We start from the raw sequence: 27,269 nt of genomic DNA, 5'->3' as shown, positions 1-27,269 counted from the left end.
AAACTTTTATTTGATCAAATTCATCTAGTGTAGCAATTAAGTCATTGCTTTTGTTGTTGACCAAATTCGACTCCCTCTCATTGACCTCCATACAAAACTGCCTGCTTGGTGGGTGAAACAACAAGAAAACGCCCCCTGCTGGAGAGAGACAGATTTGCAGCCGAGTTGGGCCTCTCTTCCTCTCTGGGTATACTTTATAAATTAATAATTAGTGCTGAATTATCAATACATTTTATACTTGTTATCATACAAAGAATAATTACATATTTTATATAAGATATGTGATTTATTTGTTTATTTGAATCCTAAATGGTCAACAATGTTGTTTGTGTGTGTACTCTTATCTTGTGTACGTTGTGCTGCAGTAAAAGGTCCATTCTACTCAGGAACACTTCTAGTCTCCAAGTCCACTGAGTTTACACCCCAGGAACACTTCTAGTTTCCAAGTCCACTGAGTTTACACCCCCAGGAACACTTCTAGTCTCCAAGTCCACTGAGTTCAAAGACTCCAGCCACCCAAGTCATCTCTGCTACCGCTGGGCCACGGTAGCAGAGATGACTTGGTTGGCTGGAGTCTTTGACAATTTTTAGGGCCTTCCTCTGACACCGCCTGGTATAGAGGTCCTGGATGGCCGGGAGCTCGGCCCCAGTGATATACAGGGCTGTATGCACTACCCTTTGTAGTGCCTTGCGGTCGGATGCCAAGCAGTTGCCATACCAAGCGGTGATGCAGCCAGTCAAGATGCTCTCAGTGGTGCAGCTGTATAACTTTTTGAGGATCTGAGGGCCCCATGCCAAATCTTTTCAGCCTCCTGAGGGGGAGAGGCAATGGTCGTGAACTCGTCACGACTGTGTTGGTGTGTTTGGACTAGAGGTCGACCGATTATGATTTTTCAACGCCGATACCGATTATTGGAGGACCAAAAAAGCCAATACCGATTAACATCAATGAAATCAATTTAGCCTCAAGTATATAATGAAACATGTTCAATTTGGTTTAAATAATGCAAAAACAAAGTGTTGGAGAAGAAAGTAAAAGTGCAATATGTGCCATGTAAGAAAGCTAACGTTTAAGTTCCTTGCTCAGAACATGAGAACATATGAAACCTGGTGGTTCATTTTAACATGAGTCTTCAATATTCCCAGGTAAGAAGTTTTAGGTTGTAGTTATTACTAGCTAGCCATTTCACTTCGGTTACACCAGTCTCATTTCGGAGTTGATAGGCTTGAAGTCATAAACAGCGCAATGCTTGACGCACAACGAAGCGCTGCTGGCAAAACGCACAAAAGTGCTGTTTGAATTAATGTTTACGCGCTGCGCCTGCTTCTGCCTACCACCGCTCAGTCAGATGCTTGTATGCTCAGTCAGATTATATGCAACGCAGGACACGCTAGATAATATCATCAACCATGTGTAGTTAACTAGTGATTAGGATTGATTGTTTTTTATAAGTTTAATGCTAGCTAGCAACTTACCTTGGCTTACTGCATTCGCATAACAGGCAGTCTCCTTGTGGAGTGCAACGAGAGAGAGGCAGGTCGTTATTGCTTTGGACTAGTTAACTGTAAGATTGCAAGATTGGATCCCCCGAGCCGACAAGTTGAAAATCTGTCGTTCTGCCCCTGAACGAGAAAGCTAGCCCACCGTTCCTAGGCCGTTATTGAAAATAAGAATGTGTTCTTAACTGACTTGCCGAGTTAAATAAAGGTATAAAAACAAAATGTAAAAACAAAAAATTGGCAAATCGGTGCCCAAAAATACCGATTTCCGATTGTTATGAAAGCTTGAAATCGGCCCTAATTAATCGGCCATTCCGATTAATCGGTCGACCTCTAGTTTGGACCATGATAGTTCTTTAGTGATGTGAACATAGAGGAACTTGAAGCTCTCGACCCCTCCCCTACAGACCCGTCAATGTGAATGGTGGCGTGCTCGGCCCTTCGTTTCCTGTAGTTCGTTTCCTGTGCCTTTGTCTTGTTGAGGGAGAGGTTTTGTCCTGGCACCACGCTGTGTGTTGTCGGCAACACTTAATGGTGACTCACCTAGCTGTATAGGGCCATAAGCAAACAAGAAGATGCTCATCCAGAGACCGCACACCTAATGGCCAGTTTTACCTCATTTCTACCAGCATGCACCTGTGCAAAACTCGAAATCACCTTTTACTACACACACAGAGACAGATACGAAGCTCTGCCTCGCTCTCCGTTTGGCAAATCATCCTCCCGATTCCTGCTTACAAGCAAAAACTCAAACGGGAAGTACCAGTGACTCGCTCAATACAGAAGTGGTCCACATCAGTCACCGGCTTCATTAATAAGTGCATCAACGATTTTGTCACCACAGTGACTGTACGTACATATCCAAACCAGAAGCCATGGATCACAGGCAACATCTGCACTGAGCTAAAGGCTAGAGCTTCCGCTTTCAAGGAGCGGGACACTAATCTGTACACTTATAAGAAACCCCGCTATGCCCTCCGACGAACCATAAAACAGGCAAAGCGTTTAATACAGGATCAAGTTTGAATCCTACTACACCGGGTCTGTCGCTCGTTGGATGTGGCAGCGCTTGCAAACTATCACAGATTACAAAGCGAAACCCAGCCACGAGCTGCCCAGTGACACAGACGTACCAGAAGAGCTAAATGCCTTCTATGCTCACTTCGAGGCAAGCAGCACTGAACCATGCATGAAAGCATCAGCCTTTCCGGACAACTGTGTGATCACGCTCTCCATAGCGGATGTGAGTAAGACCTGTTAAATAAGTTAACATGCACAAGGCCGCAGGGCCAGACTGATTACTAGGACGCATACGCAGAGCTGACCAGCTGGCAAGACATTTTCTCCCTGACCCAGTCTGTAATACCTACATGTTTCAAGCAGACTACCATAGTCCTTGTGCCCAAGAATGCCATGGTAACCTGTCTAAATGACTGCCACCACGTAGGACTCACATCTCTAGGCTGGTCATGGCTCACATCAACACCATCACCCTAGACTCCCAGGTCTCACTGCTGGTCATGGCTCACATCAACACCATCACCCCCAGACTCCCAGGTCTCACTGCTGCTCATGGCTCACATCAACACCATCACCTCAGACTCCCAGGTCTCACTGCTGCTCATGGCTCACATCAACACCATCACCTCAGACTCCCAGGTCTCACTGCTGCTCATGGCTCACATCAACACCATCACCCCCAGACTCCCAGGTCTCACTGCTGCTCATGGCTCACATCAACACCATCACCCTAGACTCCCAGGTCTCACTGCTGCTCATGGCTCACATCAACACCATCACCCCCAGACTCCCAGGTCTCACTGCTGCTCATGGCTCACATCAACACCATCACCCCCAGACACCCAGGTCTCACTGCTGGTCATGGCTCACATCAACACCATCACCCCCAGACTCCCAGGTCTCACTGCTGCTCATGGCTCACATCAACACCATCACCCCTAGACACCCAGGTCTCACTGCTGGTCATGGCTCACATCAACACCATCACCCCCAGACTCCCAGGTCTCACTGCTGGTCATGGCTCACATCAACACCATCACCCCCAGACACCCAGGTCACTGCATGGCTCTCAACACCATCACCCCCAGACACCCAGGTATCACTGCTGCATGGCTCACATCAACACCATCACCCCCAGACTCCCAGGTCTCACTGCTGGTCATGGCTCACATCAACACCATCACCCCCAGACTCCCAGGTCTCACTGCTGCTCATGGCTCACATCAACACCATCACCCTCAGACTCCCAGGTCTCACTGCTGGTCATGGCTCACATCAACACCATCACCCCAGACTCCCAGGTCTCACTGCTGGTCATGGCTCACATCAACACCATCACCCCCAGACTCCCAGGTCTCACTCATGGCCACATCAACACCATCACCCCCAGACTCCCAGGTCTCACTGCTGCTCATGGCTCACATCAACACCATCACCCCAGGTCTCAGACTCCCAACAGGTCTCACTGCTGGTCATGGCTCACATCAACACCATCACCCCTCCCAGGTCTCACTGCTGCCATGGCTCACAGGTCTCACTGCTGGTCATGGCTCACATCAACACCATCACCCCCAGACTCCCAGGTCTCACTGCTGCTCATGGCTCACATCAACACCATCACCCCCAGACTCCCAGGTCTCACTGCTGCTCATGGCTCACATCAACACCATCACCCCCAGACTCCCAGGTCTCACTGCTGCTCATGGCATCAACACCATCACCCCCAGACTCCCAGGTCTCACTGCTGGTCATGGCTCACATCAACACCATCACCTCAGACTCCCAGGTCACACTGCTGGTCATGGCTCACATCAACACCATCACCCCAGACTCCCAGGTCTCACTGCTGGTCATGACTCCCAGGTCTCACTGCTGGTCATGGCTCACATCAACACCATCACCCCCAGACACCCAGGTCTCACTGCTGGTCATGGCTCACATCAACACCATCACCCCCAGACTCCCAGGTCTCACTGCTGCTCATGGCTCACATCAACACCATCACCCCCAGACTCCCAGGTCTCACTGCTGCTCATGGCTCACATCAACACCATCACCCCCAGACTCCCAGGTCTCACTGCTGCTCATGGCTCACATCAACACCATCACCCCCAGACTCCCAGGTCTCACTGCTGCTCATGGCTCTCACACCATGCTGGTCTCATGGCTCATGGCTCATCAACACCATCACCCCCAGACTCCCAGGTCTCACTGCTGGTCATGGCTCACATCAACACCATCACCCCCAGACTCCCAGGTCTCACTGCTGCTCATGGCTGACTCCCAGGTCACTGGCATGGCTCACATCAACACCATCACCTCAGACTCCCAGGTCTCACTGCTGGTCATGGCTCACATCAACACCATCACCCCCAGACTCCCAGGTCTCACTGCTGGTCATGGCTCACATCAACACCATCACCCCCAGACACCCAGGTCTCACTGCTGCTCATGGCTCACATCAACACCATCACCCTCAGACTCCCAGGTCTCACTGCTGGTCATGGCTCACATCAACACCATCACCCCCAGACTCCCAGGTCTCACTGCTGGTCATGGCTCACATCAACACCATCACCCCCAGACTCCCAGGTCTCACTGCTGGTCATGGCTCACATCAACACCATCACCCCCAGACTCCCAGGTCTCACTGCTGCTCATGGCTCACATCAACACCATCACCCTAGACACCCAGGTCTCACCATCAACACCATCACCTCAGACTCCCAGGTCTCACTGCTGCTCATGGCTCACATCAACACCATCACCCCCAGACTCCCAGGTCTCACTGCTGCTCATGGCTCACATCAACACCATCACCTCAGACTCCCAGGTCTCACTGCTGCTCATGGCTCACATCAACACCATCACCCCCAGACTCCCAGGTCTCACTGCTGCTCATGGCTCACATCAACACCATCACCCCCAGACTCCCAGGTCTCACTGCTGCTCATGGCTCACATCAACACCATCACCCCCAGACTCCCAGGTCTCACTGCTGGTCATGGCTCACATCAACACCATCACCCCCAGACTCCCAGACTCACTGCTGGTCAGGCTCTCACTCACCTCAGACTCCCAGGTCTCACTGCTGGTCATGGCTCACATCAACACCATCACCCCCAGACTCCCAGGTCTCACTGCTGCTCATGGCTCACATCAACACCATCACCCTCAGACTCCCAGGTCTCACTGCTGGTCATGGCTCACATCAACACCATCACCCCCAGACTCCCAGGTCTCACTGCTGGTCATGGCTCACATCAACACCATCACCCAGACTCCCAGGTCTCACTGCTGCTCATGGCTCACATCAACACCATCACCCCCAGACACCCAGGTCTCACTGCTGCTCATGGCTCACATCAACACCATCACCTCAGACTCCCAGGTCTCACTGCTGCTCATGGCTCACATCAACACCATCACCCCCAGACTCCCAGGTCTCACTGCTGGTCATGGCTCACATCAACACCATCACCTCAGACTCCCAGACTCACCTGGTCAGGCTCACATCAACTGCTCCCAGGTCACACTGCTGGTCATGGCTCACATCAACACCATCACCTCAGACTCCCAGGTCTCACTGCTGCTCATGGCTCACATCAACACCATCACCCCCAGACACCCAGGTCTCACTGCTGGTCATGGCTCACATCAACACCATCACCCCCAGACTCCCAGGTCCATCACCATGGCTCAGACTCCCAGGTCTCACTGCTGCTCATGGCTCACATCAACACCATCACCCCCAGACTCCCAGGTCTCACTGCTGCTCATGGCTCACATCAACACCATCACCCCAGACTCCCAGGTCTCACTGCTGCTCATGGCTCACATCAACACCATCACCTCAGACTCCCAGGTCTCACTGCTGCTCATGGCTCACATCAACACCATCACCCTCAGACTCCCAGGTCTCACTGCTGGTCATGGCTCACATCAACACCATCACCCCCAGACACCCAGGTCTCACTGCTGGTCATGGCTCACATCAACACCATCACCCCCAGACTCCCAGGTCTCACTGCTGCTCATGGCTCACATCAACACCATCACCCCCAGACTCCCAGGTCTCACTGCTGCTCATGGCTCACATCAACACCATCACCCCCAGACTCCCAGGTCTCACTGCTGCTCATGGCTCACATCAACACCATCACCCCCAGACTCCCAGGTCTCACTGCTGCTCATGGCTCACATCAACACCATCACCTCAGACTCCCAGGTCTCACTGCTGCTCATGGCTCACATCAACACCATCACCCCCAGACTCCCAGGTCTCACTGCTGGTCATGGCTCACATCAACACCATCACCCCCAGACTCCCAGGTCTCACTGCTGCTCATGGCTCACATCACACCATCACCTCAGACTCCCAGGTCTCACTGCTGGTCATGGCTCACATCAACACCATCACCTCAGACTCCCAGGTCTCACTGCTGGTCATGGCTCACATCAACACCATCACCCCCAGACTCCCAGGTCTCACTGCTGGTCATGGCTCACATCAACACCATCACCCCCAGACACCCAGGTCTCACTGCTGCTCATGGCTCACATCAACACCATCACCCTCAGACTCCCAGGTCTCACTGCTGGTCATGGCTCACATCAACACCATCACCCCCAGACTCCCAGGCTCACTGCTGGTCATCACATCAACACATCACCCCAGACTCCCAGGTCTCACTGCTGGTCATGGCTCACATCAACACCATCACCCCCAGACTCCCAGGTCTCACTGCTGCTCATGGCTCACATCAACACCATCACCCTAGACACCCAGGTCTCACTGCTGGTCATGGCTCACATCAACACCATCACCTCAGACTCCCAGGTCTCACTGCTGGTCATGGCTCACATCAACACCATCACCCCCAGACTCCCAGGTCTCACTGCTGGTCATGGCTCACATCAACACCATCACCCCCAGACTCCCAGGTCTCACTGCTGGTCATGGCTCACATCAACACCATCACCTCAGACTCCCAGGTCTCACTGCTGCTCATGGCTCACATCAACACCATCACCCCCAGACACCCAGGTCTCACTGCTGCTCATGGCTCACATCAACACCATCACCTCAGACTCCCAGACTGCCTCATGGTCTCACCCCCAGACTCCCAGCTCACTGCTGGTCATGGCTCACATCAACACCATCACCTCAGACTCCCAGGTCTCACTGCTGGTCATGGCTCACATCAACACCATCACCTCAGACTCCCAGGTCACACTGCTGGTCATGGCTCACATCAACACCATCACCTCAGACTCCCAGGTCTCACTGCTGCTCATGGCTCACATCAACACCATCACCCCCAGACACCCAGGTCTCACTGCTGGTCATGGCTCACATCAACACCATCACCCCCAGACTCCCAGGTCTCACTGCTACTCATGGCTCACATCAACACCATCACCTCAGACTCCCAGGTCTCACTGCTGCTCATGGCTCACATCAACACCATCACCCCCAGACTCCCAGGTCTCACTGCTGCTCATGGCTCACATCAACACCATCACCCCCAGACTCCCAGGTCTCACTGCTGCTCATGGCTCACATCAACACCATCACCTCAGACTCCCAGGTCTCACTGCTGCTCATGGCTCACATCAACACCATCACCCTCAGACTCCCAGGTCTCACTGCTGGTCATGGCTCACATCAACACCATCACCCCCAGACACCCAGGTCTCACTGCTGGTCATGGCTCACATCAACACCATCACCCCCAGACTCCCAGGTCTCACTGCTGCTCATGGCTCACATCAACACCATCACCCCCAGACTCCCAGGTCTCACTGCTGCTCATGGCTCACATCAACACCATCACCCCCAGACTCCCAGGTCTCACTGCTGCTCATGGCTCACATCAACACCATCACCCCCAGACTCCCAGGTCTCACTGCTGCTCATGGCTCACATCAACACCATCACCTCAGACTCCCAGGTCTCACTGCTGCTCATGGCTCACATCAACACCATCACCCCCAGACTCCCAGGTCTCACTGCTGGTCATGGCTCACATCAACACCATCACCCCCAGACTCCCAGGTCTCACTGCTGCTCATGGCTCACATCAACACCATCACCTCAGACTCCCAGGTCTCACTGCTGGTCATGGCTCACATCAACACCATCACCTCAGACTCCCAGGTCTCACTGCTGGTCATGGCTCACATCAACACCATCACCCCCAGACTCCCAGGTCTCACTGCTGGTCATGGCTCACATCAACACCATCACCCCCAGACACCCAGGTCTCACTGCTGCTCATGGCTCACATCAACACCATCACCCTCAGACTCCCAGGTCTCACTGCTGGTCATGGCTCACATCAACACCATCACCCCCAGACTCCCAGGTCTCACTGCTGGTCATGGCTCACATCAACACCATCACCCCCAGACTCCCAGGTCTCACTGCTGGTCATGGCTCACATCAACACCATCACCCCCAGACTCCCAGGTCTCACTGCTGCTCATGGCTCACATCAACACCATCACCCTAGACACCCAGGTCTCACTGCTGGTCATGGCTCACATCAACACCATCACCTCAGACTCCCAGGTCTCACTGCTGCTCATGGCTCACATCAACACCATCACCCCCAGACTCCCAGGTCTCACTGCTGCTCATGGCTCACATCAACACCATCACCTCAGACTCCCAGGTCTCACTGCTGCTCATGGCTCACATCAACACCATCACCCCCAGACTCCCAGGTCTCACTGCTGCTCATGGCTCACATCAACACCATCACCCCCAGACTCCCAGGTCTCACTGCTGCTCATGGCTCACATCAACACCATCACCCCAGACTCCCAGGTCTCACTGCTGGTCATGGCTCACATCAACACCATCACCCCCAGACTCCCAGGTCTCACTGCTGGTCATGGCTCACATCAACACCATCACCTCAGACTCCCAGGTCTCACTGCTGGTCATGGCTCACATCAACACCATCACCCCCAGACTCCCAGGTCTCACTGCTGCTCATGGCTCACATCAACACCATCACCCTCAGACTCCCAGGTCTCACTGCTGGTCATGGCTCACATCAACACCATCACCCCCAGACTCCCAGGTCTCACTGCTGGTCATGGCTCACATCAACACCATCACCTCAGACTCCCAGGTCTCACTGCTGCTCATGGCTCACATCAACACCATCACCCCCAGACACCCAGGTCTCACTGCTGCTCATGGCTCACATCAACACCATCACCTCAGACTCCCAGGTCTCACTGCTGCTCATGGCTCACATCAACACCATCACCCCCAGACTCCCAGGTCTCACTGCTGGTCATGGCTCACATCAACACCATCACCTCAGACTCCCAGGTCTCACTGCTGGTCATGGCTCACATCAACACCATCACCTCAGACTCCCAGGTCACACTGCTGGTCATGGCTCACATCAACACCATCACCTCAGACTCCCAGGTCTCACTGCTGCTCATGGCTCACATCAACACCATCACCCCCAGACACCCAGGTCTCACTGCTGGTCATGGCTCACATCAACACCATCACCCCCAGACTCCCAGGTCTCACTGCTCACATCATGGACTCCCAGGTCTCACTGCTGCTCATGGCTCACATCAACACATCACCCCCAGACTCCCAGGTCTCACTGCTGCTCATGGCTCACATCAACACCATCACCCCCAGACTCCCAGGTCTCACTGCTGCTCATGGCTCACATCAACACCATCACCCCCAGACTCCCAGGTCTCACTGCTGCTCATGGCTCACATCAACACCATCACCTCAGACTCCCAGGTCTCACTGCTGCTCATGGCTCACATCAACACCATCACCCCCAGACTCCCAGGTCTCACTGCTGGTCATGGCTCACATCAACACCATCACCCCCAGACTCCCAGGTCTCACTGCTGCTCATGGCTCACATCAACACCATCACCTCAGACTCCCAGGTCTCACTGCTGGTCATGGCTCACATCAACACCATCACCTCAGACTCCCAGGTCTCACTGCTGGTCATGGCTCACATCAACACCATCACCCCCAGACTCCCAGGTCTCACTGCTGGTCATGGCTCACATCAACACCATCACCCCCAGACACCCAGGTCTCACTGCTGCTCATGGCTCACATCAACACCATCACCCTCAGACTCCCAGGTCTCACTGCTGGTCATGGCTCACATCAACACCATCACCCCCAGACTCCCAGGTCTCACTGCTGGTCATGGCTCACATCAACACCATCACCCCCAGACTCCCAGGTCTCACTGCTGGTCATGGCTCACATCAACACCATCACCCCCAGACTCCCAGGTCACACTGCTGCTCATGGCTCACATCAACACCATCACCCCCAGACACCCAGGTCTCACTGCTGGTCATGGCTCACATCAACACCATCACCTCAGACTCCCAGGTCTCACTGCTGCTCATGGCTCACATCAACACCATCACCTCAGACTCCCAGGTCTCACTGCTGCTCATGGCTCACATCAACACCATCACCCCCAGACTCCCAGGTCTCACTGCTGCTCATGGCTCACATCAACACCATCACCTCAGACTCCCAGGTCTCACTGCTGCTCATGGCTCACATCAACACCATCACCCCCAGACTCCCAGGTCTCACTGCTGCTCATGGCTCACATCAACACCATCACCCCCAGACTCCCAGGTCTCACTGCTGCTCATGGCTCACATCAACACCATCACCTCAGACTCCCAGGTCTCACTGCTGCTCATGGCTCACATCAACACCATCACCCCCAGACTCCCAGGTCTCACTGCTGGTCATGGCTCACATCAACACCATCACCTCAGACTCCCAGGTCTCACTGCTGGTCATGGCTCACATCAACACCATCACCCCCAGACTCCCAGGTCTCACTGCTGGTCATGGCTCACATCAACACCATCACCCCCAGACTCCCAGGTCTCACTGCTGGTCATGGCTCACATCAACACCATCACCTCAGACTCCCAGGTCTCACTGCTGGTCATGGCTCACATCAACACCATCACCCCCAGACTCCCAGGTCTCACTGCTGCTCATGGCTCACATCAACACCATCACCCTCAGACTCCCAGGTCTCACTGCTGGTCATGGCTCACATCAACACCATCACCCCCAGACTCCCAGGTCTCACTGCTGGTCATGGCTCACATCAACACCATCACCTCAGACTCCCAGGTCTCACTGCTGCTCATGGCTCACATCAACACCATCACCCCCAGACACCCAGGTCTCACTGCTGCTCATGGCTCACATCAACACCATCACCCCCAGACTCCCAGGTCTCACTGCTGCTCATGGCTCACATCAACACCATCACCTCAGACTCCCAGGTCTCACTGCTGCTCATGGCTCACATCAACACCATCACCTCAGACTCCCAGGTCTCACTGCTGGTCATGGCTCACATCAACACCATCACCCCCAGACTCCCAGGTCTCACTGCTGGTCATGGCTCACATCAACACCATCACCTCAGACTCCCAGGTCTCACTGCTGCTCATGGCTCACATCAACACCATCACCTCAGACACCCAGGTCTCACTGCTGGTCATGGCTCACATCAACACCATCACCCCCAGGTCTCACTGCTGGTCATGGCTCACATCAACACCATCACCTCAGACTCCCAGGTCTCACTGCTGGTCATGGCTCACATCAACACCATCACCCCCAGACTCCCAGGTCTCACTGCTGCTCATGGCTCACATCAACACCATCACCCCCAGACTCCCAGGTCTCACTGCTGCTCATGGCTCACATCAACACCATCACCCCCAGACTCCCAGGTCTCACTGCTGCTCATGGCTCACATCAACACCATCACCTCAGACTCCCAGGTCTCACTGCTGCTCATGGCTCACATCAACACCATCACCCCCAGACTCCCAGGTCTCACTGCTGGTCATGGCTCACATCAACACCATCACCTCAGACTCCCAGGTCTCACTGCTGGTCATGGCTCACATCAACACCATCACCCCCAGACTCCCAGGTCTCACTGCTGGTCATGGCTCACATCAACACCATCACCCCCAGACTCCCAGGTCTCACTGCTGGTCATGGCTCACATCAACACCATCACCCTAGACTCCCAGGTCTCACTGCTGGTCATGGCTCACATCAACACCATCACCCCCAGACTCCCAGGTCTCACTGCTGCTCATGGCTCACATCAACACCATCACCCTAGACTCCCAGGTCTCACTGCTGGTCATGGCTCACATCAACACCATCACCCCCAGACTCCCAGGTCTCACTGCTGGTCATGGCTCACATCAACACCATCACCTCAGACTCCCAGGTCTCACTGCTGCTCATGGCTCACATCAACACCATCACCCCCAGACACCCAGGTCTCACTGCTGCTCATGGCTCACATCAACACCATCACCTCAGACTCCCAGGTCTCACTGCTGCTCATGGCTCACATCAACACCATCACCCCCAGACTCCCAGGTCTCACTGCTGGTCATGGCTCACATCAACACCATCACCTCAGACTCCCAGGTCTCACTGCTGGTCATGGCTCACATCAACACCATCACCTCAGACTCCCAGGTCACACTGCTGGTCATGGCTCACATCAACACCATCACCTCAGACTCCCAGGTCTCACTGCTGCTCATGGCTCACATCAACACCATCACCCCCAGACTCCCAGGTCTCACTGCTGGTCATGGCTCACATCAACACCATCACCCTCAGACTCCCAGGTCTCACTGCTGGTCATGGCTCACATCAACACCATCACCCCCAGACACCCAGGTCTCACTGCTGGTCATGGCTCACATCAACACCATCACCCCCAGACTCCCAGGTCTCACTGCTGCTCATGGCTCACATCAACACCATCACCTCAGACTCCCAGGTCTCACTGCTGCTCATGGCTCACATCAACACCATCACCCCCAGACACCCAGGTCTCACTGCTGCTCATGGCTCACATCAACACCATCACCCCCAGACTCCCAGGTCTCACTGCTGCTCATGGCTCACATCAACACCATCACCCCAGACTCCCAGGTCTCACTGCTGCTCATGGCTCACATCAACACCATCACCTCAGACTCCCAGGTCTCACTGCTGGTCATGGCTCACATCAACACCATCACCCCCAGACTCCCAGGTCTCACTGCTGGTCATGGCTCACATCAACACCATCACCTCAGACTCCCAGGTCTCACTGCTGCTCATGGCTCACATCAACACCATCACCTCAGACACCCAGGTCTCACTGCTGGTCATGGCTCACATCAACACCATCACCCCCAGGTCTCACTGCTGGTCATGGCTCCATCAACACCATCACCTCAGACTCCCAGGTCTCACTGCTGGTCATGGCTCACATCAACACCATCACCCCCAGACTCCCAGGTCTCACTGCTGCTCATGGCTCACATCAACACCATCACCCCCAGACTCCCAGGTCTCACTGCTGCTCATGGCTCACATCAACACCATCACCCCAGACTCCCAGGTCTCACTGCTGCTCATGGCTCACATCAACACCATCACCCCAGACTCCCAGGTCTCACTGCTGCTCATGGCTCACATCAACACCATCACCCCCAGACTCCCAGGTCTCACTGCTGGTCATGGCTCACATCAACACCATCACCTCAGACTCCCAGGTCTCACTGCTGGTCATCAACACCATCACCCCCAGACTCCCAGGTCTCACTGCTGGTCATGGCTCACATCAACACCATCACCCCCAGACTCCCAGGTCTCACTGCTGGTCATGGCTCTCACTGCTGGTCATGGCACATCAACACCATCACCCCCAGACTCCCAGGTCTCACTGCTGCTCATGGCTCACATCAACACCATCACCTCAGACTCCCAGGTCTCACTGCTGGTCATGGCTCACATCAACACCATCACCCCCAGACTCCCAGGTCTCACTGCTGGTCATGGCTCACATCAACACCATCACCTCAGACTCCCAGGTCTCACTGCTGCTCATGGCTCACATCAACACCATCACCCCCAGACTCCCAGGTCTCACTGCTGCTCATGGCTCACATCAACACCATCACCCCAGACTCCCAGGTCTCACTGCTGCTCATGGCTCACATCAACACCATCACCCCCAGACTCCCAGGTCTCACTGCTGGTCATGGCTCACATCAACACCATCACCTCAGACTCCCAGACTCACTGCTGGTCATGGCTCACATCACACCATCACCTCAGACTCCCAGGTCTCACTGCTGCTCATGGCTCACATCAACACCATCACCCCCAGACTCCCAGGTCTCACTGCTGGTCATGGCTCACATCAACACCATCACCCTCAGACTCCCAGGTCTCACTGCTGGTCATGGCTCACATCAACACCATCACCCCCAGACACCCAGGTCTCACTGCTGGTCATGGCTCACATCAACACCATCACCCCCAGACTCCCAGGTCTCACTGCTGCTCATGGCTCACATCAACACCATCACCTCAGACTCCCAGGTCTCACTGCTGCTCATGGCTCACATCAACACCATCACCCCCAGACTCCCAGGTCTCACTGCTGCTCATGGCTCACATCAACACCATCACCCCCAGACTCCCAGGTCTCACTGCTGCTCATGGCTCACATCAACACCATCACCCCCAGACTCCCAGGTCTCACTGCTGCTCATGGCTCACATCAACACCATCACCTCAGACTCCCAGGTCTCACTGCTGCTCATGGCTCACATCAACACCATCACCCCCAGACTCCCAGGTCTCACTGCTGGTCATGGCTCACATCAACACCATCACCCCCAGACTCCCAGGTCTCACTGCTGCTCATGGCTCACATCAACACCATCACCTCAGACTCCCAGGTCTCACTGCCAGGTCTCAACACCATCACCTCAGACTCCCAGGTCTCACTGCTGGTCATGGCTCACATCAACACCATCACCCCCAGACTCCCAGGTCTCACTGCTGGTCATGGCTCACATCAACACCATCACCCCCAGACACCCAGGTCTCACTGCTGCTCATGGCTCACATCAACACCATCACCCTCAGACTCCCAGGTCTCACTGCTGGTCATGGCTCACATCAACACCATCACCCCCAGACTCCCAGGTCTCACTGCTGGTCATGGCTCACATCAACACCATCACCCCCAGACTCCCAGGTCTCACTGCTGGTCATGGCTCACATCAACACCATCACCCCCAGACTCCCAGGTCTCACTGCTGCTCATGGCTCACATCAACACCATCACCCCCAGACACCCAGGTCTCACTGCTGGTCATGGCTCACATCAACACCATCACCTCAGACTCCCAGGTCTCACTGCTGCTCATGGCTCACATCAACACCATCACCTCAGACTCCCAGGTCTCACTGCTGCTCATGGCTCACATCAACACCATCACCCCCAGACTCCCAGGTCTCACTGCTGCTCATGGCTCACATCAACACCATCACCTCAGACTCCCAGGTCTCACTGCTGCTCATGGCTCACATCAACACCATCACCCCCAGACTCCCAGGTCTCACTGCTGCTCATGGCTCACATCAACACCATCACCCCCAGACTCCCAGGTCTCACTGCTGCTCATGGCTCACATCAACACCATCACCTCAGACTCCCAGGTCTCACTGCTGCTCATGGCTCATCAACACCATCACCCCCAGACTCCCAGGTCTCACATGGCAACACCATCACCTCAGACTCCCAGGTCTCACTGCTGGTCATGGCTCACATCAACACCATCACCCCCAGACTCCCAGGTCTCACTGCTGCTCATGGCTCACATCAACACCATCACCTCAGACTCCCAGGTCTCACTGCTGCTCATGGCTCACATCACACCATCACCTCAGACAGGTCTCACTGCTGGTCATGGCTCACATCAACACCATCACCCCCAGGTCTCACTGCTGGTCATGGCTCACATCAACACCATCACCTCAGACTCCCAGGTCTCACTGCTGCTCATGGCTCACATCAACACCATCACCTCAGACACCCAGGTCTCACTGCCATGGCTCACATCAACACCATCACCCCCAGGTCTCACTGGACTCCCAGGTCTCACTGCTGGTCATGGCTCACATCAACACCATCACCCCCAGACTCCCAGGTCTCACTGCTGGTCATGGCTCACATCAACACCATCACCTCAGACACCCAGGTCTCACTGCTGGTCATGGCTCACATCAACACCATCACCCCCAGACACCCAGGTCTCACTGCTGCTCATGGCTCACATCAACACCATCACCTCAGACTCCCAGGTCTCACTGCTGGTCATGGCTCACATCAACACCATCACCCTCAGACTCCCAGGTCTCACTGCTGGTCATGGCTCACATCAACACCATCACCTCAGACTCCCAGGTCTCACTGCTGCTCATGGCTCACATCAACACCATCACCCCCAGACTCCCAGGTCTCACTGCTGCTCATGGCTCACATCAACACCATCACCCCCAGACACCCAGGTCTCACTGCTGCTCATGGCTTACATCAACACCATCACCTCAGACTCCCAGGTCTCACTGCTGGTCATGGCTCACATCAACACCATCACCCTCAGACTCCCAGACTGCTGGTCATGGCCCAGGTCTCACTGCTGGTCATGGCTCACATCAACACCATCACCCCAGACTCCCAGGTCTCACTGCTGGTCATGGCTCACATCAACACCATCACCCCAGACTCCCAGGTCTCACTGCTGGTCATGGCTCACATCAACACCATCACCCCCAGACTCCCAGGTCTCACTGCTGCTCATGGCTCACATCACACCATCACCTCAGACTCCCAGGTCTCACTGCTGCTCATGGCTCACATCAACACCATCACCTCAGACTCCCAGGTCTCACTGCTGCTCATGGCTCACATCAACACCATCACCCCCAGACTCGCAGGTCTCACTGCTGGTCATGGCTCACATCAACACCATCACCCCCAGACTCGCAGGTCTCACTGCTGGTCATGGCTCACATCAACACCATCACCCCCAGACTCCCAGGTCTCACTGCTGGTCATGGCTCACATCAACACCATCACCCCCAGACTCCCAGGTCTCACTGCTGCTCATGGCTCACATCAACACCATCACCTCAGACTCCCAGGTCTCACTGCTGCTCATGGCTCACATCAACACCATCACCTCAGACTCCCAGGTCTCACTGCTGCTCATGGCTCACATCAACACCATCACCTCAGACTCCCAGGTCTCACTGCTGGTCATGGCTCACATCAACACCATCACCCCCAGACTCCCAGGTCTCACTGCTGGTCATGGCTCACATCAACACCATCACCCCCAGACTCCCAGGTCTCACTGCTGGTCATGGCTCACATCAACACCATCACATCAACACAACACCATCACCTCAGACTCCCAGGTCTCACTGCTGCTCATGGCTCACATCAACACCATCACCCCAGACTCCCAGGTCTCACTGCTGGTCATGGCTCACATCAACACCATCACCTCAGACTCCCAGGTCTCACTGCTGCTCATGGTCACATCAACACCATCACCTCAGACTCCCAGGTCTCACTGCTGGTCATGGCTCACATCAACACCATCACCCCCAGACTCCCAGGTCTCACTGCTGCTCATGGCTCACATCAACACCATCACCTCAGACTCCCAGGTCTCACTGCTGCTCATGGCTCACATCAACACCATCACCTCAGACTCCCAGGTCTCACTGCTGGTCATGGCTCACATCAACACCATCACCCCCAGACTCCCAGGTCTCACTGCTGGTCATGGCTCATCAACACCATCACCTCAGACTCCCAGGTCTCACTGCTGCTCATGGCAATCAACACCATCACCTCAGACACCCAGACTCCATGGCAGGTCTCACTGCTGGTCATGGCTCACATCAACACCATCACCTCTGACTCCCAGGTCTCACTGCTGGTCATGGCTCACATCAACACCATCACCCCCAGACTCCCAGGTCTCACTGCTGCTCATGGCTCACATCAACACCATCACCCTCAGACACCCAGGTCTCACTGCTGCTCATGGCTCACATCAACACCATCACCCCCAGACACCCAGGTCTCACTGCTGCTCATGGCTCACATCAACACCATCACCTCAGACTCCCAGGTCTCACTGCTGGTCATGGCTCACATCAACACCATCACCCTCAGACTCCCAGGTCTCACTGCTGGTCATGGCTCACATCAACACCATCACCTCAGACTCCCAGGTCTCACTGCTGCTCATGGCTCACATCAACACCATCACCCCCAGACTCCCAGGTCTCACTGCTGCTCATGGCTCACATCAACACCATCACCCCCAGACACCCAGGTCTCACTGCTGCTCATGGCTCACATCAACACCATCACCTCAGACTCCCAGGTCTCACTGCTGGTCATGGCTCACATCAACACCATCACCCCCAGACTCCCAGGTCTCACTGCTGGTCATGGCTCACATCAACACCATCACCCCCAGACTCCCAGGTCTCACTGCTGGTCATGGCTCACATCAACACCATCACCTCAGACACCCAGGTCTCACTGCTGGTCATGGCTCACATCAACACCATCACCCTCAGACTCCCAGGTCTCACTGCTGGTCATGGCTCACATCAACACCATCACCTCAGACTCCCAGGTCTCACTGCTGGTCATGGCTCACATCAACACCATCACCTCAGACACCCAGGTCTCACTGCTGGTCATGGCTCACATCAACACCATCACCCCAGACTCCCAGGTCTCACTGCTGGTCATGGCTCACATCAACACCATCACCCTCAGACTCCCAGGTCTCACTGCTGGTCATGGCTCACATCAACACCATCACCCCAGACTCCCAGGTCTCACTGCTGGTCATGGCTCACATCAACACCATCACCCCCAGACTCCCAGGTCTCACTGCTGCTCATGGCTCACATCAACACCATCACCTCAGACTCCCAGGTCTCACTGCTGCTCATGGCTCACATCAACACCATCACCTCAGACTCCCAGGTCTCACTGCTGCTCATGGCTCACATCAACACCATCACCCCCAGACTCCCAGGTCTCACTGCTGGTCATGGCTCACATCAACACCATCACCCCCAGACTCCCAGGTCTCACTGCTGGTCATGGCTCACATCAACACCATCACCCCCAGGTCTCACTGCTGGTCATGGCTCACATCAACACCATCACCTCAGACTCCCAGGTCTCACTGCTGCTCATGGCTCACATCAACACCATCACCTCAGACTCCCAGACTGCTGCTCATGGCTCACATCAACACCATCACCTCAGACTCCCAGGTCTCACTGCTGCTCATGGCTCACATCAACACCATCACCCCCAGACTCCCAGGTCTCACTGCTGGTCATGGCTCATCAACACCATCACCTCAGACTCCCAGGTCTCACTGCTGCTCATGGCTCACATCAACACCATCACCCCCAGACTCCCAGGTCTCACTGCTGGTCATGGCTCACATCAACACCATCACCCCCAGACTCCCAGGTCTCACTGCTGGTCATGGCTCACATCAACACCATCACCCCCACCCAGGTCTCACTGCTGGTCATGGCTCACATCAACACCATCACCCCAGACTCCCAGGTCTCACTGCTGCTCATGGCTCACATCAACACCATCACCTCAGACTCCCAGGTCTCACTGCTGCTCATGGCTCACATCAACACCATCACCTCAGACTCCCAGGTCTCACTGCTGGTCATGGCTCACATCAACACCATCACCCCAGACTCCCAGGTCTCACTGCTGGTCATGGCTCACATCAACACCATCACCCCCAGACTCCCAGGTCTCACTGCTGGTCATGGCTCACATCAACACCATCACCCCCAGACTCCCAGGTCTCACTGCTGGTCATGGCTCACATCAACACCATCACCCCAGACTCCCAGGTCTCACTGCTGCTCATGGCTCACATCAACACCATCACCTCAGACTCCCAGGTCTCACTGCTGGTCATGGCTCACATCAACACCATCACCCCCAGACTCCCAGGTCTCACTGCTGGTCATGGCTCACATCAACACCATCACCCCCAGACTCCCATGGTCACATCACTCCAATTCACATACCGCCTCAACAGTTCCACAAATGACCCAATCTCTATTGCACTCCACACTGCCCTTTCCCACCTGGACAACAGGAACACGTGAGAATGCTGTTCGTTGACTACAGCTCAGCGTTCAACACCATAGTGCCCTCCAAGCTCATCACTTAGCTAAGGACCCTGGGACTGAACACCTCCCTCTACAACTGGATCCTGGACTTCCTGACGGGCCGCCCATTTCTCTGACAATCTAAGGTTGATTATCTACAAGGTTATGGTTGAATGACCTGTTTTTAATATTTCACCAGCTTGTGTTATGTTATTGGTTATTGAGGGGTTACGGAGTGAGAAATACTTTGTTTCACCTTGCTGAATTTTGAATGTGGTTTTGGGGAAAGCTCCTGTTTTATTACTGAGTGTTTTAATGCTGATGGTTTGAGAAAACAGTCCACTGCTCTTTATTGTTTTGAGTGTTACCAGTGTGAAGCTAAAAGACACCATACCGTTGCTCTTGTTTTGTTGTGTTGACAATCAAGACTCTCAACACTAATTCCACTGGTCCTAGTGGATGAACATTCTATAATTCTTACACTTCATAATGGAATTAAACCAAACGATTCTAAACTACTTTTAACCATTAAGAGACTGAAAATGATACAAAAACACGTTGACTTGAAGAACGATGCGGATACAAAGTTTGTTAACAGAATGACGGGTTTGTGTCGTTCTGTGTGGAAATGGTTAGAAGTAGGCATAGAGTTGTATGGTTTGTTTAACGTTGTAGAATGTTCAGTGGAAACAGTGCTTGTGCTCCATGGAGTTGTATGGATTGTTTAACTTTGCATTCATTGGTTTTTCATACATTTTTAAAGTGACAACTCTGTGTGTCAGCATCACTCTGTTACCTTGGAATTGCCCCTAATCTATTCAACATGAATAGCCAGGCGATTTTGAGGTAAGAAAATGCTTGTGTTGCTTATAGGGTGATGTTTGAATCGGCTACTGAGGATGGGGTGGTAATGTCAATCACTGAGTGTATCAGATATTAGTAATGAATTTGAACTGAATATGTTTGTACTCAACAGCCAGTGTTTTTCTTCACTTATGGCCTAATCTGACTGGCTGTTGCCGTAAATCCTATATTTATTTTATGGAAAATAGGTTTCTGCTGGACGGGATGTATGTTTCGCTAGCTAAGATACATGTTTGTCTTTTCTGGAGCTATACCACAATCAAGATTTGTGAAAATCACCCTGAACTCTTTCGGTCTTCTCTTCTTTTAGATCCACCTCTAGCCTACCATGTCTGAACCAGGTTGTGGTGTTCCAGCCCAGAGAAGCTCACAGCAGGGTCCAGAGTTGCTGTCAGTGAAGCTGGGGGACTGCAGTCAAACAGTCGAACTCAATGTGATTGTCAAAGACGAGGAGGAGGAGAGAGAAATCAATGAGGGGGAGGAGGAAGAGCGAGAGGAGGACAGGGCCTCTGTTGACTCAGGTAAATTCAGGCTAAAATCCTTTGGTTCAGAGGTAAACAACCCAAAATAAGCATTGATTTTCTGGTTCATTAAGAAATGTAAACATGTGTTTTTGGTTGTTGAATAAAATGTTAATTCTGAATATTTAGGCAAGTTAGCTGGCAAACTCATTGATTCTGCTTTGTAGTATAACCCTCAGACTTCTGTATGTGTAAGAGGTGAGGCGAGTGCCCCCAAAAATGGCTTCCAACCAATATGCAATGCATTGTAATTTGACAATTGGTTTCAGAGCTGGTCATGGGTGCACCTCAGCCACGCTCAAGGTCCTAGACAATATCATAACCGCCACCGATAAAAGACAGTACTGTGCAGCCATCTTCATCGATCTGACCAAGGTTTTCGACTCTGTCAATCACCGTATTCTTATTGGCAGACTCGACTGCCCTGGTTTCTCAAATGATTGCCTCGCCTGGTTTACCAACTACTTCTCTGATAGAGTTCAGTGTGTTCAATCGTTCGGCCTGTTATCCGGACCTCTGGTACTCTCTATGGGGGTACCACAGGGTTCAATTCTTGGGCCGACTCTTTTCTCTGTATATATCAACGATGTCGCTCTTGCTGCGGGTGATTCCCTGATCCACCTCTACGCAAAGGACACCATTTTGTATACATCTGGCCCTTCTTTGGACACTTAACTAACCTTCAATGCCATTCAACACTCCTTCTGTGGCCTCCAACTGCTCTTAAATGCTAGTAAAACCAAATGCATGCTTTTCAACCGTTCGCTGCCTGTACCTGCCTGCCCGACTAGCTTTACTACTCTGGACGGTTCTGACCTAAAATATGTGGACAACTACAAATACCTAGGTGTCTGGCTAGACTGTAAACTCTCCTTCCAGACTCATATCAAACATCTCCAATCCAAAATCAAATCTAGAATCGGCTTTCTATTTCGCAACAAAGCCTCCTTCACTCACGCCGCCAAACTCACCCTAGTAAAACTGACTATCCTACCGATCCTCGACTTCGGCGATGTCATCTAGAAAATAGCTTCCAATACTCTACTCAGCAAACTGGATGCAGTATATCACAGTGCCATCCGTTTCGTTACCAAAGCCCCATATACCACCCACCATTGCGACCTGTATGCTCTCGTCGGCTGGCCCTCGCAACATATTCGTCGCCAGACCCACTGTCTCCAGGTCATCTATAAATCTATGCTAGGTAAAGCTCCACCTTACCTCAGTTCACTGGTCACGATATCAACACCCAACCGTAGCACGCGCTCCAGCAGGTATATCTCACTGTTCATCCCCCAAGCCAGCACCTCCTTTGGCCGCCTTTCCTTCCAGTTCTCTGCTGCCAGTGACTGGAACGAAATGCAAAAAATTGCTGAAGCTGGAGACTTACATTTCCCTCACTAACTTTAAACATCAGCTATCTGAGCAGCTAACCGTTTTTATCGCTGCAGCTGTACATAGTCCATCTGTAAATAGCCCACCCAATCTACCAACCTCATCCCCATAAATGCATTGTAATTTGACATTGTAATTTCACAATGGCATTATCTATGTGCGATGCAATGCAACAAGCCCCTTGCAAAATATTTCTTTCAATACTCTGTTATTCCTAATGACTGTTGAATCCTACATTGTTAAACTTAAAGCCTTTGTTCCTCTGTCTGTTTCTTACCCTATATCTGTTCATATTCTTACAGGAGAGATCCCCAACCCAGACTCAGTCAACGAGCCCAGTTCCACAGAATCAATACTACCACCTGGTTGTGGGAGTTACCCCTGTCCTCAATGTGAGAAGAGTTTCAGTTCCTCAACTAACCTAAAGAATCATCAAAGAGTACACACTGGAGAAAAACCTTTTGACTGCTCAGCATGTGGGAAGAGTTTCAGTGAGAAAGTAAACCTTAAGAGACATGAGAGAGTACATAGTGGAGAGAAGCCTTACCACTGCACCCAATGTGGGAAGAGCTTCAATCATTCTGGAAGCCTTAAGGAACATGAGAGAATACATACAGGGGAGAAGCCTTACCACTGCTCTCTGTGTGGAAAGAATTTTCGTGTCGCAGGAGGCCTAAAGAATCATCAGAGATCACACAGTGGAGAGAAGCCTTACCACTGCACTCAGTGTGGGGAGGGATTCACTCAGCTAAGAAGTCTTAAAAATCATGAGAGAATACCCATTGGAGGGAAGCCTGCCTGTCCTTTCAATGTAATTGTACAAGAGGAGGAGGGTGAGAGGGGCATCGATGTGGAGGAAAAGAGAGAAGTTGAGGGAGAGGAGGACAAAAGTGGTGTAGTAAACAGTGCATGTCAGAGCAAAAACCAAACCATGAGGTCGAAGGAATTGTCCGTAGAGCTCCGTGACAGGATTGTGTCGAGGCACAGATCTGGGGAAGGGTACCAAAAATTTCTGCAGCATTGAAGGTCCCCAAGAACACAGTGGCCTCCATCATTCTTAAATGGAAGAAGTTTGGAACCACCAAGACTCTTCCTAGAGCTGGCCGCCCGGCAAAACTGAGCAATCGGGGAGAAGGGCCTTGGTCAGGGAGGTGACCAGAACGTTACGGTAACCGTATTACCGCCACACTGGGGTTCATGATGGCCGTTTAGTCACGGTAATTAGGCTTCTCCGAGCTTTGATGCAGCTGATGGTCATTACTAGCCACCAAACTTTCTTAACTGCCTGGTACTCAGCACTCTGTTGTCCCTCTAATCACTCTGGGATCAATGCAAATGTATTCCAACATCTAATCAAACACTTCATGATAATGGTCCATTCCAAATCAAAACTAAACTAATTTCACACATTATTTTGTAAATGTAAAGACAACTTTAATATCAAGAATAGTCTGATAGGTGACAATGTCAGCTTGTGGATGATGTATTGTCACTTGTGGATGATGTGTTGTCACTTGTGGATGATGTGTTGTCACTTGTGGATGATGTGTTTCCACTTGTGGATGATGTGTTGTCACTTGTGGATGATGTGTTGTCACTTGTGGACTGATGATGTGTTGTCACTTGTGGATGATGTGTTATCACTTGTGGATGATGTGTTTCCACTTGTGGATGATGTGTTGTCACTTGTGGATGATGTGTTGTCACTTGTGGATGATGATGTGTTTCCACTTGTGGATGATGTGTTGTCACTTGTGGATGATGTGTTGTCACTTGTGTTGTCACTTGTGGATGATGTGTTGTCACTTGTGGATGATGTGTTGTCACTTGTGGATGATGTGTTATCACTTGTGGATGATGTATGTGGATGATGATGTGTTGTCACTTGTGGATGATGATGTGTTGTCACTTGTGGATGATGTGTTTCCACTTGTGGATGATGTTTCCACTTGTGGATGATGCCCAGCTCGTGCAGTAAGGCAAGAAACAGTGTATGCCTTTTTTATTTGTGACTTTTTCAAATCATAGTCGCACTCCTCATGAAGCCAAGCCCACAGGCCTATATGTTCTGATAAGGTTTGTATCACAACTAAAGTGGCCAAATCACTTCTTATAATTAAGCACATTAATCCGCTTTATAACTGGCGTAGAGCCTAACTGGCATACATTGGCTGCCCAATTTGTTTTTGCTTTCGAGAAGTGTTTTCCCGCTAATTGATTTCATTTTTGTAACATCGGCTCTTATAGCCTACTGAGGTTTGTGCATTCCTACGCTCATAATGTGGTGAAATAGCCTGATAGTTTATTATCATTTTAAGCTAAATGTTCCGAGCTGTTGCATCAGCCTCAAGTGGTTGTATTAATTTGGGATCTATCGCATCCCACAACTGTCCCAGAGTATGTTTGGCATATTTATTTCTTGCACAGAAGGACAAATTGACCAATAGAATAGGTAAACGTTTGTACTATGGGGGATAGTAGATTGACATAGGCAAGTGCTTTTGCTGTTTGTTAGGCCTCCTCATCTTGTTGGTTGACGTAAAGTAGGCTAAATGTGGACCGTTCTAACTTCTTCAATATGCGCCATGGAATTCGAAAAGAGGGGCTTGCGCAGTTTTATTTTACCTTTATTTAACCAGGCAAGTCAGTTAAGAACAAATTCTTATCTTCAATGACGGCCTAGGAACTGTGGGTTAACTGCCTGTTCAGGGTCAGAAGGACAGATTTGTACCTTGTCAGCTCGGGGTTTGAACTTGCAACCTTCCGGTTACTAGTCCAACGCTCTAACCACTAGGCTACCCATCCCCCCAATGTATCTGTCTTCACTTGTAGCCTAGTTCTCAGCTGAAATTCTCACAAGAAGGACCAGATCACGTGACGGGCGTTGGCTGATAGGAATGTAGATATCTGAGAGAGCCATGTGAGTGAAGTGCTTCGGCGAACGGCAGCTGGGAGAAGGGAATTATAATTGTTATATTCAGCCCAAAGGCACCGTGATGCATTTACGTCCACACAAGGGGGGGCGTCGCCCGGGAAATTCGAGGCCTGATGTGAATATTATCAAGTGCTTGTCAAAATTTTGAATGAGAGACTGATGAAGTGTGTGCAGCTTGCGACAATTTTTCAAATCGTGCTTAGAGTCCCATCATGCAGGCTTAGAATGTATTGAAAAATCAGAACATATATCCCAACGTTTGTATCACAACTAAAGTTGCATAAGTAACTCTACATGAAGCATATAGTAGGACAGGATCCTGTGTTAACCGCTCAACACAGAGTAGCCACATGTGCGCACTTCCTTTTAAATTGTTTGTAGAAAATATCCTTTCTATCTTATTAAGCTGTATTCGTCGTACTATAAAATAATTTAAAAAAATAATGCCATGGAATTCTAAGCAAATCTTGTCTGCTAAATGAACTAGTGTAGCCCACAGCCATATCAGGACCTAACGTAAGGACAACTTTTACAGAGTATGGTATTCTGTTCTTCTGAAATAGACTACATTTTATTCATATCGTGTTTCTTTAGACCTGTCTAAAATAAATAATGGATTTATTGTGATGTAGACTAGGTTAAATGGATGTATTAGACTTTTTTAAACATGTAGAAGTTCCAAAGGTCTACATCAGTGGCTTGTAGGCTGCGTGTGGAAGCCAGGAGATGCGAAATGTGTTTGTTATTAATTAACGATCAATTACCGTGAGACCGGCAGTTATTTGCTTGACAATCACCGGCTGACAAAATGTCATGACCACCACAGCCCTACTCTGACAGAGCTCCAGACTTACTCTGTGGAGATGGGAGAACCTTCCAGAAGGACAACCATCTCTGC

General features: G+C 51.9%; 1 long non-coding RNA gene across 1 annotated transcript in view; it reads left to right on the top strand.

Annotated features, from left to right (window-relative positions):
* The window catches only part of LOC135538303 (uncharacterized), a 28,611-nt gene extending 4,168 nt beyond the window's left edge, over positions 1-24,443 (top strand). The window contains exons 2-3 of the long non-coding RNA XR_010455386.1: positions 21,831-22,041; positions 23,739-24,443. This is a non-coding gene — a long non-coding RNA (uncharacterized LOC135538303). The remainder of the gene's footprint in view (positions 1-21,830; positions 22,042-23,738) is intronic.
* The last annotated feature ends 2,826 nt before the right edge of the window (positions 24,444-27,269 follow it).

This window comes from Oncorhynchus masou, unplaced genomic scaffold (genome assembly GCF_036934945.1).
Source record: "Oncorhynchus masou masou isolate Uvic2021 unplaced genomic scaffold, UVic_Omas_1.1 unplaced_scaffold_938, whole genome shotgun sequence".
Classification (NCBI taxonomy): domain Eukaryota; kingdom Metazoa; phylum Chordata; class Actinopteri; order Salmoniformes; family Salmonidae; genus Oncorhynchus; species Oncorhynchus masou.
The sequence above is the reverse complement of the archived record's forward strand: the minus strand, read 5'-3'. Positions and strand labels throughout refer to the sequence as shown.